The 5402-nt window shown below is 51.7% G+C and overlaps 1 pseudogene; it reads left to right on the top strand.

Annotated features, from left to right (window-relative positions):
• The first annotated feature begins 4606 nt into the window (after positions 1–4606).
• On the top strand, positions 4607–4759 carry LOC138297528 (5.8S ribosomal RNA; annotated as a pseudogene).
• Positions 4760–5402: the final 643 nt, after the last annotated feature.

Genomic DNA, 5402 nt, shown 5'->3' with positions numbered 1-5402 from the left:
TTTAGAATGATAATCATCTTCGTCATGCCAATTTTACATCCCATTCATCAGAAACAATACCGGGTATTATTATATCATTCATTGAAAGTTTAAACACATATGGTATTTGAATGACCTCTGTGGGGCTGTATATAACGACTGTCACTTTATCCCACACAATTCCATCTGGATTCCATCTGGAATTGGTATGGCTGAAATGTTCACAAAAGACAAATCTCTGTGGACCTTGTCAGACGAAAAATGTGGTTTTAGGACCTCATCCACCAGTTCAACTGTTGATTTTTCAGGTAGAAAATGACCATGTATTAATAAAAAGAAAGTAATGACAAAACCAATCCAAAGCAGGAAAGCTAATACAGTCAAGGAAAGCCACAGGTAGTTCCATGGAAAAATGAAATAAGTTACTTTAAGCCAATTTATCAGTTTATGTGATTTTTACAGTTCAGGTGTTAAGGAGGCGAATAAGTCAGAAAAGTCATTGTTGATGTCGGCAAAGTATCCAGAAGCAGTTTGTGCAAAGACTGGAGCCGTGTTAGCTGGTGGAGCTGGTATTTCACTCGGTGGCACAGAATAAATAGCACCATCCGTCTGTGTCGAAGTAGTATCAAACCGATCAGTTATTTCTGTATTATTTGTTGTTAGTGGAACTAATGCAAGATCATTTTCCACCATCGGAGAGGTGTCAGTGGGGCTGCTTACAACTTGTTAAGGAACTTCTTGACCAGTAGTGAGAGGGATTCGGGAACTACTGGCTGTTCCTCTTGGTCGGCTGTGCAGGATCGGCCACATGGTGTAGTTTGGCACCGTCAATGGAGACAAAACAATTTTCTTTGGCACCTGCCAACGGTGGTAGAATGACAGTTCTGGTACCGTGTATTCCCAAGACTGGGACTGGTGCACGATAAGAAGGACCAAATTCCTTTTTCACAGCAACTTTTTCTTGTACTAGATCCCTCCTTCTAGGAATCCAGCCGGTAGGCATTACAGGTACATCCTTAATTCCTATGGAGGCAGCAGTGGCAGAAGTGTTGTTGTCACAGAACTGTTGTAATTCCTGAAAGACAGTGACACGCTCATTTATGTTAAAGGTGTTTCTGCCGCCTCCACGCCAGGACCATCAAGATCTGGAACATACATTTGAGTTCCGAACAGGCACTCATATGAAGTACGACCCCCCCCATGGACCTTCTAGGCAGATTGTTAAGCGCTCTCTGAACTCCATAAGGTGATTAAGCCAACTACGACCCGTACCTAAGACTCTGGCTGTTGAGGATTGCTTTAAATCACGGTTTAATCGCTCCACGACACTATTTCCCTTGGAATGAAATGGAGACGAGTACTGGAGTTGGACCCCCAACTAAGCCATGGCTTCCCTGAATGCCTTTGAGGAGAAAGCAGGGCCCTTGTCCGAGTGGAAAGCCGCAACTGCATATGTACTGATAAAGACTCGCTAATCTTTAATAACAGTCCGAGCGTTAGCCGAGCGCTGTGGCCACACCCATAATAATCTGAAGCAGGAGTCAACAGTGACTAAGATGTCTTTGTATGCACTGTCCGGTGTCAGGGGGCCGCAATGGTCCAAGTACACACATTGTAAAGGTTTGTTGGAAATTAGGAGGGGTGTCTGTGGTGGGTGATTAGCAGTGGAAACTTTAATTTGCTGGCAGATGTCACAACAAAGGACATACTGCTTGTCCTCTTTGTATAGGCCTGGCCACTAATATTGGGCTTGTAACAATGACACTGTAGCCGCCACACTAGCATGGGCAGATGCTACCTCCTCATGTGCTGCTTTAATCAACTCTGGTCTTATATCTTTGTTGGGAATATCTCACACCCCTATGCCTGGTATCTTAACGTCAGCATTTAGGCAGCCGCCCATTCGGTAGGAATATTTAGCAGGAAATGCTTTTGGATAGGTCTTTCCATCAGCCATAGCTTTCACAGCAACCCATATGTTTTCATCTGGTTTCGTACTTAAGTGGGTTACTGCAGGAACAGTGGCCATAGCAACTCCTGACTTTGCGGCTTCATTAGCCAGTGTATTCCCAGCCATGTGTATTCCAACACGCTGGTGTTTAAGTGTACAATATGGACATTTAGTAGCTTTTCCTTCAGATCCACTACTTTCCCCCACAATAATCTGTGTTTAATGGTGTTACCTTTAGAGTCTCTGAACCCATTCTGCTGCCAGTAATGCAGGTATTCATTGAAGGACTGGACACAATAGTTAGAATCACAAACAATCAGTGTTAGCTGTGGAGGATCCGTATGTTCAAGTGCCATCATCAGAGCCTTTAGCTCTGCTAACTGTGCTGTGTAATCCCCTAGGGTTTGCGTAAATGTATGTTGGAGACAAAACGTATTGTCCTCCATGTAGCCACTCACGACTGCGCAAGCAGCGAAGTATTGATGCTTTGTGCCAATTGCAGGCTGTGCAGAGATATCGGTGTACATGACTCTTTGATATTGATCAATAGGCATTGTGTTTGCAGGAACTGGGTATTCTAGTTCATATTGCAAAAATTCTTGAGTTTGTAATTTTGGGTCAAAAATGTAATCTACATCAGTGGCTGTCAAAGACGTGGCCCATTGTATCCAACGTGGATGTAATGCTTTAGTGTTAGGAACGCTAGCTTTTGTGACAGCCTCAAGGGCTGGTATGGGCGAAACAACGATAATTTGTTTGCCCTAGTCTTGAGGTCTTTCTTTAATGACAGCCATCTGTACAGCAGTGAGAATTTTCTCAGTGGGAGCAAGGCATTATTCTGCTGGTGAGTACAAATGTGATTTATATGCATTTGGGACGGTCTCACCCTCATTAAAGGTTACATAGGTGAAACCAATGGCACTAGCAATTACTCTGATGACCAAGTATGTTTTGTTGTCCCTTGAGTGTAAATGTTGTGCTGCAAGCATGTCTGTCTGCAGGTCTCTGACAATGCGTGTATTATTCAACTGTCTAAAATGTACTTGAAACGTCAGGACGTATTAAAGGAATTGACGGAAGGGCACCACCAGGAGTGGAGCAAGTGGCTTAATTTGACTCAACAAGGGAAACCTCACCCGACCCGGACATGGAAAGGATTGACAGATTGATAGCTCTTTCTCGATTCTGTGGGTGGTGGTGCATGGACGTTCTTAGTTGGTGGAGCGATTGGTCTGGTTAATTCCGATAACGAATGAGACTCCTCCATGCTAACTAGTGACACGATCCCCAGAGGTTGGCGTCCAACTTCTTAGAGGGACAAGTGGCGTTCAGCCACACGAGATCGAGCAATAACATGTCTGTGATGCCCTTAGATGTCCGGGGCTGCACACGCGCTACACTGAACAGATCAGCGTGTGTCTACCCTTCGCCGATAGGTGCGGGTAACCTGCTGAACCCGGTTCGTGATAGGGATTGGCAAATGAAATCATTTCCCATGAACAAGGAATTTCCAGTAAGTGCGGGTCATAAGCTCGCGTTGATTAAGTCCCTGCCCTTTGTTCAGACCGCACGTCGCTACTACCGATTGGATGGTTTAGTGAGGTCCTCGGATTGGCCCCACCGGGGTCGGTAATGGCCCTGGCGGAGCGCCGAGAAGATGATCAAACTTGACTATCTGGAGAAAGTAAAAGTCGTAACAAGGTTTCCGTAGGTGAACCTGTGGAAGGATCATTAACGGCGGAGCGGCCCGAGCGACCCAGGGCACCAGCCTGAAAGCCCTCGGCTGCCTCCCAGAACAGAACACCCATAGGCACAGGGCCTGGCCCTAACCCTCGCGCATCCCTGGCTGGCGGAGCGGTCTACGGCTGCCGGGGTGCCTGGGAGAGAGGACCGGGTGCGGGGCGGGCTCCTCCAGCTGGGAGGACCCGACCCTCTCAGACGGGAGGGACCGGGGAGCAGATGCCTTCCCGACTCCGGCCCCTCCAGGAGCGGCAAGATAGAAAAAGCCCCTCCTGAGACGAAACCCATGCCCACTTGGCATGACCCTGGGAGGGAAACCAAATCGAAGTGCCTCTCTGGGCTGGGACCAAACCCCCGAACGCCCTGCTGCCTGGGTGCTCCAGCGCATGATGCCCAGCCCATCTGGGCGTCAGGCAACCGAGGAGCGGCCCTTCTCTGGCGGCAGGGCGGCCTGGACGAGGAGGAGCCAGGGCAGCGAGGGAACTGTGGCTCCCTCCGACCAGGGTAGGGCGGTGGGCTAGTTCCAGCATGCTGGCACGGTTTGGTCCGCCCGCCTTGAGCCCGCAACTCTCAATGCGCAGGGGTTAAGACCTGCTGGTGGACGGCCAGCAGGCAGAGACCCTCCCTCGTTGGCAGGTACACTGGCCTGTCCCGGTCCCGTGCGGCCGGGCTGAGGGTTTGAAGACTCGTGTGGTCCCTTCTGGTCCTCCGGGAGGGACCGGCAGCAGTGGGGCTGCCTGGGCCCGAGCTGCTCCGGGGAGGCTCCTGGACTGAGCGCCTGGAAATGTTCTTAGAATCAGGGAGGCTGACTCTCAAGAGGGGAAACCTGACGGGGTGTTGGGCCGTCACGCTGCGCGGTCAGTGGACGGGCGGCGCCACCTTCCTCCCCCCTCCCTGGCCCCCGCAGGTGGGCGAATGTTGAGAAAAGTTGCCTGTGACTCTTGCAGTGGATCACTCGGCTTGCGCGTCGATGAAGAAAGCAGCTAGCTGCCAGAATTAGTGGGAATTGCAGGACACATTGATCATCGACACTACGAACGCACCTTGGGGCCCCGGGTTCCTACCGGGGCTACGTCTGTCTGAGGATTGCTTGATCATCAATCATCCCAGGGCTGTTCCCGGGGCGCGGCTGGGGCCGTCGCAGGGTAGCTCTGTTCCCTTTGTCCCCCCAACTCCAAGGTCAGACCACCCCCGATCGCCCGCAGCAGGATACCAACCCCCCCACTCCGGGTCCCGCCGTGGAGGTACGCCAGCCGGCGTGCCCAGCCTCGCCACCCCGCCTCAGCGGGAGGGCAGGCCACCAGTCCGCCCCAGGCCCGTCCCGGGGCACCTGGCTGCGTGCCGTGCATGGCTGTCTGTGGTGTCCCACGGCTGCCCTTGCACATTACCTTGGGCACCCACCTCTGCAGCCGGGCACGCAGCAGGGAAGCGGCTGCAGCTTCCCCCCGCAGCCCAGGGGACGGTGGTCCCGGCTCGTGCCCCCACTGCTTCGGCATCCGACTACGACCTCAGATCAGACGTGGCGACCCACTGAATTTAAGCATATTACTAAGCGGAGGAAAAGAAACTAACCAGGATTCCCCCAGTAACGGCGAGTGAAGAGGGAAGTGCCCAGTGCCGAATCCCTGTCCGGCGGCGGGCGGGGGAATGTGGCGTACAGAAGACCGACTCCCCGGTGTCGCTCAGGAGGCCCAAGTCCTTCTGATCAAGGCTCACCCCGCGGACGGTGTTA

This window comes from Pleurodeles waltl, chromosome 5 (assembly GCF_031143425.1).
Source record: "Pleurodeles waltl isolate 20211129_DDA chromosome 5, aPleWal1.hap1.20221129, whole genome shotgun sequence".
Classification (NCBI taxonomy): Eukaryota; Metazoa; Chordata; class Amphibia; order Caudata; family Salamandridae; genus Pleurodeles; species Pleurodeles waltl.
The sequence above is the reverse complement of the archived record's forward strand: the minus strand, read 5'-3'. Positions and strand labels throughout refer to the sequence as shown.